This window comes from Bombus affinis, unplaced genomic scaffold (genome assembly GCF_024516045.1).
Source record: "Bombus affinis isolate iyBomAffi1 unplaced genomic scaffold, iyBomAffi1.2 ctg00000201.1, whole genome shotgun sequence".
In the NCBI taxonomy this organism is placed as follows: domain Eukaryota; kingdom Metazoa; phylum Arthropoda; class Insecta; order Hymenoptera; family Apidae; genus Bombus; species Bombus affinis.
Genome location: NW_026108905.1, coordinates 160,291 through 172,620, shown reverse-complemented (window position 1 = coordinate 172,620; position 12,330 = coordinate 160,291).

Sequence of the window (12,330 nt, the reverse complement as noted above, 5' to 3'; positions counted from 1 at the left end):
GCGCATAGCAGGTTAGCCGAAACGTGGAGATTGTTGACCAGTGGCCTAAACTCCGATCAACGCTACATAATCTAACAAGAAATATCTAATTGAAACAGTCCTTAGACTGTTTCTGGTGGCAGCGACTACTACATTGTTTAAAATTTCAAAATTTGGATAGCGAAACGTAACACTATATCGTTATACTATATAACGTTATACGATATATAGTAATAGTATATAACGTTATACGTTATATCGTAATAGTATAATACGTTTTACGTTATATGGTAATAGTATATAACGTTATACGTTATATCGATATAGTATATAACGTTATACGTTATATCGTCATACTACATAACGTTATACGTTATATCGTAATACTACATAACGTTATACGTTATATCGTCATAGTATATAACGTTATACGCTATATCGTTATACTATATAACGATATACGATATATAGTAATAGTATATAACGTTATACGTTATATCGTAATAGTATATAACGTTATACGTTATATCGTAATAGTATATAACGTTATACGTTATATCGATATAGTATATAACGTTATACGTTATATCGATATAGTATATAACGTTATACGTTATATCGTTATAGTATATAACGTTATACGCTATATCGTTATACTATATAACGTTATACGATATATAGTAATAGTATATAACGTTATACGTTATATCGTAATAGTATATAACGTTTTACGTTATATCGTAATAGTATATAACGTTATACGTTATATCGTTATAGTATATAACGTTATAAGTTATATCGATATAGTATATGACGTTATACGTTATATCGTCATACTACATAACGTTATACGTTATATCGTAATACTACATAACGTTATACGATATATCGTCATAGTATATAACGTTATACGCTATATTGTTATACTATATAACGATATACGATATATAGTAATAGTATATAACGTTATACGTTATATCGTAATAGTATATAACGTTATACGTTATATCGTAATAGTATATAACGTTTTACGTTATATCGTAGTAGTATATAACGTTATACGTTACATGGTAATAGTATATAACGTTATACGTTATATCGTAATAGTATATAACGATATATGTTATATCGTAATAGTATATAACGTTATATGTTATATCGATATAGTATATAACGTTATACGTTATATCGTAATAGTATATAACGTTACATGTTATATCGTTATAGTATATAACGTTATACGTTATATCGTAATTGTATATAACGTTATACGTTATATCGTAATAGTATATAACGTTATATGTTATATCGATATAGTATATAACGTTATACGTTATATCGTAATAGTATATAACGTTTTACGTTATATCGTAGTAGTATATAACGTTATACGTTATATCGTTATAGTATATAACGTTATACGTTATATCGATATAGTATATGACGTTAAACGTTATATCGTCATACTACATAACGTTATACGTTATATCGATATAGTATATAACGTTATACGTTATATCGATATAGTATATAACGTTATACGTTATATCGTTATAGTATATAACGTTATACGCTATATCGTTATACTATATAACGTTATACGATATATAGTAATAGTATATAACGTTATACGTTACATGGTAATAGTATATAACGTTATACGTTATATCGTTATACTATATAACGTTATACGATATATAGTAATAGTATATAACGTTATACGTTATATCGTTATAGTATATAACGTTATACGTTATATCGTAATAGTATATAACGTTATACGTTTTATCGTTATAGTATATAACGTTATACGTTATATCGATATAGTATATGACGTTATACGTTATATCGTAATGCTACATAACGTTATACGTTATATCGTTATAGTATATAACGTTATACGTTATACCGTTATAGTATATAACGTTATACGTTATATCGTTATAGTATATAACGTTATACGTTATATCGATATAGTATATAACGCTATACGTTATATCGTAACACTACATAACGTTATACGCTATTGTCACGTCCCGCGTTCCGCACGTGACGCCACGAACCAATAACTTATGAATAATTAAACACGACCAATAATAATAAATTAACTAATAACTAACCAATCAAAATAAAAAGAATTATACGACAGACAATCAAAATGAAATAAATGAATCAATAAGAAGAAACACTACAACCAATCAGCAATGACATATAAAATACAAATAAAATGAAATAATTAAATGAACCAATAAATAAAACAAGCCGCGATTCAAATGTATGAGATTTCTCTGCGAAAACACATGTATATACACACACGTGTATGCATATCTGTGTGTGTGACCTACTTCGTGAATCTGAATAATTGGTAATCTAATAAAATATAAAAGAAATAAAATATACTACACTACATCAACATTCTAATAAAAGTGAAAATTGTATACAAGATTACTCTGCGACACACACATATATAGATATACACATGCGTACGCGTATCTTTGGGAAAAATTCATAATATATATATATATATATATATATATATATATATATATATATATATATATTATGAATTTTTCCCAAAGATATATATATATATATATATATATATATATATATATATATATGTATGTATACGTTATTAAACCATTAAAACGCAAAGAAATAAATATATAGATTTACATTTCTACGAACCTAGAGAATTATATACGAAATCCACATTATGGAATATTCAACCAATTAACGATCCGAGAAACAATGAGAATAACAATACGCGCACATATACATATGCATATATATATTTTACATAATGGAAAATTACATTGTGAAATGTATATATATATATACACATATTATTATATCGAACAACTACTCATCTAATATACAAAACCACCTTGTAAAAATTACATTACTGAACATTCAACTAAACCAACTGAAGATTTAGTATAATAATATATAATAATATAATAATATATATATATACATAGATATGTGAAATAGCGTTGTATATAACCGGAAACAATACAAATGTCACACGACTTCTTCAACAACTTCGACTCTTCGTTCCTGCCGACAACACCTCACACGATGACTGCGTCTTCTAGGGCCACTTACGGATTCTTTACAATCCTTCTTCTTCTTGCACTGAAATATCATATGCAGTGAATAAAACACGAAAGAAGCAGGATTAACTAAATAAAAGAAATCATAACAAGATACACACCGAGATAGCCCGCATGGGAACCTCTGACGAAGATACCTCCGTATCTATCATTAAACGCATAATAATCAAGATGCACAAACCTCATTTGGAAGTCGACACCACTCACAGCGTGCCAATGCAAGGGAGGAAAACGAATGAAATTGTATTTCGTGAAGACGTTTCACCACTTTCCATAGATCAGAAACTGGAGTTACACAACTAATAACCTAATAACAAGAAAGTAATATAAAATATACACGATTTAATATATAGCAAATATGGACATATAAATCTACAAGGAGCAAAATATATCTCATATTGTCAAATAAAACCAAATTGTCAAAAGATCATCAGGACACGACGCCAACGAAAGTGCCACTGTGCCTATTTGGATGGAAAACCGCCACTTCAGCATCATCCCTCGCACATATTCACACACGCACGTCGATCACGTCATCTCGTACCATTCACATATCTTCTTCCTCTTGCGCTAAAACAAATTCACAAGTTTAAGGAAACAAACAACATGCGAAACGAGATAGAATACTAAAAACACATACTCACACAGTTCGCACAGGCGCGGACGCTTTTGTGTCCATCACTCAACATAACCTGTAATCATCAAAATCCACGTTCTCTCATGGAAACTCTAAAAACCTGCAGCATTGCGATTCCCACCGGAACGAACTGTCACGTGACTGTCATCCCATTGGGGATGTCATTATAAAAAGCGTAGCGACACAATTCAAATCAGAGTAATTGTTAGCGGGTCAGTTGAATAAAGGAATAGAAGGGAGTAATCGTTACCAGTTGAATAAAGGAATAGAAGAGAGTAATTGTTAGCGTTCGGGAGAATTTAGCGAAAAATAAAGAAGAGTCAGATTAATTGTTAGCGTTAGCGTTAGCGATTAATTGTTAGTGGTTCAGTTAGAACAATCAGAGTAATTGTGAAAAGAGAGTAACTGCCATTAGTTGGTTCAGTTAGAATATAGTCAGAGAAATTGTTAGCGTTCGGGAGAATTTAACGAAATTAAAGAAGAGTAATTCAGTTAGAATAAAGAAATAGGATAGAGCAATTGTGATTAGTTGGTTCAGGAGAATTTAGCGAAAATAAGGAGAGTAATTGTTAGTCGTTCAATTGAATTTGAGTGAGTCTGATATCAGTTCGTTCAGTTGATTTAATTAGAATTTAAGTTAGGATTAGAGAATAATTGTTCGTTCCAGTTCGAGTTTAAGAATTACGAGATATAAATGTTATTAGTCAGTTCGAATTATAAAATAATTGTTATTAGTCAGTTAGAATCAAAACAATAGTTGGCTCAAGTTTTTGTGTTAGAATTTCGAATTGTTAAACACGTCCGGACACACTGTTGTTTACACTGTTCAAATTAAATAAAGATTAAAACGAAAAATTATAGAAGTGTCGATCTTTGTAAAACGGATCACCCCAGCGGCCTGCCCGTTCATCAGCGGAGACCAACGTCAGGTGAGTTAACTTTAATTATTATTAATAACTAATAATTAAAATAATAAATAATATCAATGATTAGTATAATTCGTCATTAATTCCGCCTGTAATAATTATTTATAATATAATTGTTTATTCCAAACAATCCTCTCCCGTGCTAGTATTCCTGCGCATAGCAGGTTAGCCGAAACGTGGAGATTGTTGACCAGTGGCCTAAACTCCGATCAACGCTACATAATCTAACAAGAAATATCTAATTGAAACAGTCCTTAGACTGTTTCTGGTGGCAGCGACTACTACATTGTTTAAAATTTCAAAATTTGGATAGCGAAACGTAACACTATATCGTTATACTATATAACGTTATACGATATATAGTAATAGTATATAACGTTATACGTTATATCGTAATAGTATAATACGTTTTACGTTATATGGTAATAGTATATAACGTTATACGTTATATCGATATAGTATATAACGTTATACGTTATATCGTCATACTACATAACGTTATACGTTATATCGTAATACTACATAACGTTATACGTTATATCGTCATAGTATATAACGTTATACGCTATATCGTTATACTATATAACGATATACGATATATAATAATAGTATATAACGTTATACGTTATATCGTAATAGTATATAACGTTATACGTTATATCGTAATAGTATATAACGTTATACGTTATATCGTAATAGTATATAACGTTTTACGTTATATCGATATAGTATATAACGTTATACGTTATATCGATATAGTATATAACGTTATACGTTATATCGTCATACTACATAACGTTATACGTTATATCGTAATACTACATAACGTTATACGTTATATCGTCATAGTATATAACGTTATACGCTATATCGTTATACTATATAACGATATACGATATATAGTAATAGTATATAACGTTATACGTTATATCGTAATAGTATATAACGTTATACGTTATATCGTAATAGTATATAACGTTATACGTTATATCGTAATAGTATATAACGTTTTACGTTATATCGATATAGTATATAACGTTATACGTTATATCGATATAGTATATAACGTTATACGTTATATCGTCATACTACATAACGTTATACGTTATATCGTAATACTACATAACGTTATACGTTATATCGTCATAATATATAACGTTATACGCTATATCGTTATACTATATAACGATATACGATATATAGTAATAGTATATAACGTTATACGTTATATCGTAATAGTATATAACGTTATACGTTATATCGTAATAGTATATAACGTTATACGTTATATCGTAATAGTATATAACGTTTTACGTTATATCGATATAGTATATAACGTTATACGTTATATCGATATAGTATATAACGTTATACGTTATATCGATATAGTATATAACGTTATACGTTATATCGTTATAGTATATAACGTCATACGCTATATCGTTATACTATATAACGTTATACGATATATAGTAATAGTATATAACGTTATACGTTATATCGTAATAGTATAATACGTTTTACGTTATATGGTAATAGTATATAACGTTATACGTTATATCGTAATAGTATATAACGTTATTCGTTATATCGATATAGTATATAACGCTATACGTTATATCGTAACACTACATAACGTTATACGCTATATCGTTATACTATATAACGTTATACGTTATATCGTTATAGTATATAACGTTATACGTTACATCGTTATAGTATATAACGTTATACGTTATATCGTAATAGTATATAACGTTATTCGTTATATCGATATAGTATATAACGCTAAACGTTATATCGTAACACTACATAACGTTATACGCTATATCGTTATACTATATAACGTTATACGTTATATCGTTATAGTATATAACGTTATACGTTATATCGTTATAGTATATAATGTTATACGTTATATCATTATAGTATATAACGTTATACGTTATATCGATATAGTATATAACGCTATACGTTATATCGTAACACTACATAACGTTATACGCTATATCGTTATACTATATAACGTTATACGATATATAGTAATAGTATATAACGTTATACGTTATATCGTAATAGTATATAACGTTTTACGTTATATGGTAATAGTATATAACGTTATACGTTATATCGTTATAGTATATAACGTTATAACGTGATATCGTTATAGTATATAACGTTATACGTTATATCGTAATTGTATATAACGTTATACGTTATATCGTAATAGTATATAACGTTATATGTTATATCGATATAGTATATAACGTTATATGCTATATCGTTATACTATATAACGTTATACGATATATAGTAATAGTATATAACGTTATACGTTATATCGTAACACTACATAACGTTATACGCTATATCGTTATACTATATAACGTTATACGATATATAGTAATAGTATATAACGTTATACGTTATATCGTAATAGTATATAACGTTTTACGTTATATGGTAATAGTATATAACGTTATACGTTATATCGTTATAGTATATAACGTTATACGTTACATCGTTATAGTATATAACGTTATACGTTATATCGTAATAGTATATAACGTTATTCGTTATATCGATATAGTATATAACGCTAAACGTTATATCGTAACACTACATAACGTTATACGCTATATCGTTATACTACATAACGTTATACGTTATATCGTTATAGTATATAACGTTATACGTTATATCGTTATAGTATATAATGTTATACGTTATATCATTATAGTATATAACGTTATACGTTATATCGATATAGTATATAACGCTATACGTTATATCGTAACACTACATAACGTTATACGCTATATCGTTATACTATATAACGTTATACGATATATAGTAATAGTATATAACGTTATACGTTATATAGTAATAGTATATAACGTTTTACGTTATATGGTAATAGTATATAACGTTATACGTTATATCGTTATAGTATATAACGTTATACGTGATATCGTTATAGTATATAACGTTATACGTTATATCGTAATTGTATATAACGTTATACGTTATATCGTAATAGTATATAACGTTATATGTTATATCGATATAGTATATAACGTTATATGCTATATCGTTATACTATATAACGTTATACGATATATAGTAATAGTATATAACGTTATACGTTATATCGTAATAGTATATAACGTTTTACGTTATATGGTAATAGTATATAACGTTATACGTTATATCGTTATAGTATATAACGTTTTACGTTATATGGTAATAGTATATAACGTTATACGTTATATCGTTATAGTATATAACGTTATACGTTATATCGTTATAGTATATAACGTTATACGTTATATCGTTATAGTATATAACGTTATACGTTATATCGTAATTGTATATAACGTTATACGTTATATCGTAATAGTATATAACGTTATATGTTATATCGATATAGTATATAACGTTATACGTTATATCGTTATAGTATATAACGTTATACGATATATAGTAATAGTATATAACGTTATACGTTATATCGTAATAGTATATAACGTTTTACGTTATATGGTAATAGTATATAACGTTTTACGTTATATGGTAATAGTATATAACGTTATACGTTATATCGTTATAGTATATAACGTTATACGTTATATCGTTCTAGTATATAACGTTATACGTTATATCGTAATTGTATATAACGTTATACGTTATATCGTAATAGTATATAACGTTATATGTTATATCGATATAGTATATAACGTTATACGTTATATCGTAATTGTATATAACGTTACATGTTATATCGATATAGTATATAACGTTGTACGTTATATCGTAATTGTATATAACGTTATACGTTATATCGTAATAGTATATAACGTTATATGTTATATCGATATAGTATATAACGCTATACGTTATATCGTTATAGTATATAACGTTATACGTTATATCGTTATAGTATATAACGTTATACGTTATATCGTAATAGTATATAACGTTATATGTTATATCGATATAGTATATAACGCTATACGTTATATCGTTATAGTATATAACGTTATACGTTATATCGTTATAGTATATAACGTTATACGTTATATCGTAATTGTATATAACGTTATACGTTATATCGTTATAGTATATAACGTTATACGTTATATCGTTATATTATATAACGTTATACGTTATATCGATATAGTATATAGCGCTATACGTTATATCGTAACACTACATAACGTTATACGCTATATCGTTATGCTATATAACGTTATACGATATATAGTAATAGTATATAACGTTATACGTTATATCGTAATACTATATAACGTTTTACGTTATATGGTAATAGTATATAACGTAATATGTTATATCGTTATAGTATATAACGTTATACGTTATATCGTAATAGTATATAACGTTATATGTTATATCGATATAGTATATAACGCTATACGTTATATCGTTATAGTATATAACGTTATACGTTATATCGTTATAGTATATAACGTTATACGTTATATCGTAATTGTATATAACGTTATACGTTATATCGTTATAGTATATAACGTTATACGTTATATCGTTATATTATATAACGTTATACGTTATATCGATATAGTATATAACGCTATACGTTATATCGTAACACTACATAACGTTATACGCTATATCGTTATACTATATAACGTTATACGATATATAGTAATAGTATATAACGTTATACGTTATATCGTAATAGTATATAACGGTTTACGTTATATGGTAATAGTATATAACGTAATATGTTATATCGTTATAGTATATAACGTTATACGTTATATCGTTGTAGTATATAACGTTATACGATATATAGTAATAGTATATAACGTTATACGTTATATCGTAATAGTATATAACGTTTTACGTTATATGGTAATAGTATATAACGTTATACGTTATATCGTTATAGTATATAGCGTTATACGTTATATCGTTCTAGTATATAACGTTATACGTTATATCGTAATTGTATATAACGTTATACGTTATATCGTAATAGTATATAACGTTATATGTTATATCGATATAGTATATAACGCTATACGTTATATCGTTATAGTATATAACGTTATACGTTATATCGTTATAGTATATAACGTTATACGTTATATCGTAATTGTATATAACGTTATACGTTATATCGTTATAGTATATAACGTTATACGTTATATCGTTATATTATATAACGTTATACGTTATATCGATATAGTATATAACGCTATACGTTATATCGTAACACTACATAACGTTATACGCTATATCGTTATACTATATAACGTTATACGAAATATAGTAATAGTATATAACGTTATACGTTATATCGTAATAGTATATAACGTTTTACGTTATATGGTAATAGTATATAACGTAATATGTTATATCGTTATAGTATATAACGTTATACGTTATATCGTTATAGTATATAACGTTATACGATATATAGTAATAGTATATAACGTTATACGTTATATCGTAATAGTATATAACGTTTTACGTTATATGGTAATAGTATATAACGTTTTACGTTATATGGTAATAGTATATAACGTTATACGTTATATCGTTATAGTATATAACGTTATACGTTATATCGTTCTAGTATATAACGTTATACGTTATATCGTAATTGTATATAACGTTATACGTTATATCGTAATAGTATATAACGTTATATGTTATATCGATATAGTATATAACATTATACGTTATATCGTAATAGTATATAACGTTACATGTTATATCGATATAGTATATAACGTTATACGTTATATCGATATAGTATATAACGTTATACGTTATATGGTAATAGTATATAACGTTATACGTTATATCGTTATAGTATATAACGTTATACGTTATATCGTTATAGTATATAACGTTATACGTTATATCGTTATATTATATAACGTTATACGTTATATCGATATAGTATATAACGCTATACGTTATATCGTAACACTACATAACGTTATACGCTATATCGTTATACTATATAACGTTATACGATATATAGTAATAGTATATAACGTTATACGATATATCGTAATAGTATATAACGTTTTACGTTATATGGTAATAGTATATAACGTTATATGTTATATCGTTATAGTATATAACGTTATACGTTATATCGTTATAGTATATAACGTTATACGTTATATCGTAATTGTATATAACGTTATACGTTATATCGTAATAGTATATAACGTTATATGTTATATCGATATAGTATATAACGTTATACGTTATATCGTTATAGTATATAACGTTATACGCTATATCGTTATACTATATAACGTTATACGATATATAGTAATAGTATATAACGTTATACGTTATATCGTAATAGTATATAACGTTTTACGTTATATCGATATAGTATATAACGTTATACGTTATATCGTTATAGTATATAACGTTATACGCTATATCGTTATACTATATAACGTTATACGATATATAGTAATAGTATATAACGTTATACGTTATATCGTAATAGTATATAACGTTATACGTTATATCGATATAGTATATAACGCTATACGTTATATCGTAACACTACATAACGTTATACGCTATATCGTTATACTATATAACGTTATACGATATATAGTAATAGTATATAACGTTATACGTTATATCGTAATAGTATATAACGTTTTACGTTATATGGTAATAGTATAATAACGTTATACGTTATATCGTTATAGTATATAACGTTATACGTAATATCGTTATAGTATATAACGTTATACGTTATATCGTAATTGTATATAACGTTATACGTTATATCGTAATAGTATATAATGTTATATGTTATATCGATATAGTATATAACGTTATATGCTATATCGTTATACTATATAACGTTATACGATATATAGTAATAGTATATAACGTTATACGTTATATCGTAACACTACATAACGTTATACGCTATATCGTTATACTATATAACGTTATACGATATATAGTAATAGTATATAACGTTATACGTTATATCGTAATAGTATATAACGTTTTACGTTATATGGTAATAGTATATAACGTTATACGTTATATCGTTATAGTATATAACGTTATACGTTATATCGTTATAGTATATACGTTATACGTTATATCGTAATTGTATATAACGTTATACGTTATATCGTAATAGTATATAACGTTATATGTTATATCGATATAGTATATAACGTTATACGTTATATCGTAATAGTATATAACGTTACATGTTATATCGATATAGTATATAACGTTATACGTTATATCGATATTGTATATAACGTTATACGTTATATCGTTATAGTATATAACGTTATACGTTATATCGTAATAGTGTATAACGTTATACGTTATATCGATATAATATATAACGCTATACGTTATATCGTAATACTACATAACGTTATATGCTATATCGTTATACTATATAACGTTATACGATATATAGTAATAGTATATAACGTTATACATTATATCGTAATAGTATATAACGTTTTACGTTATATGGTAATAGTATATAACGTTATACGTTGTATCGTTATAGTACATAACGTTATACGTAATATCGTTATAGTATATAACGTTATACGTTATATCGTAATTGTATATAACGTTATACGTTATATCGTAATAGTATATAACGTTA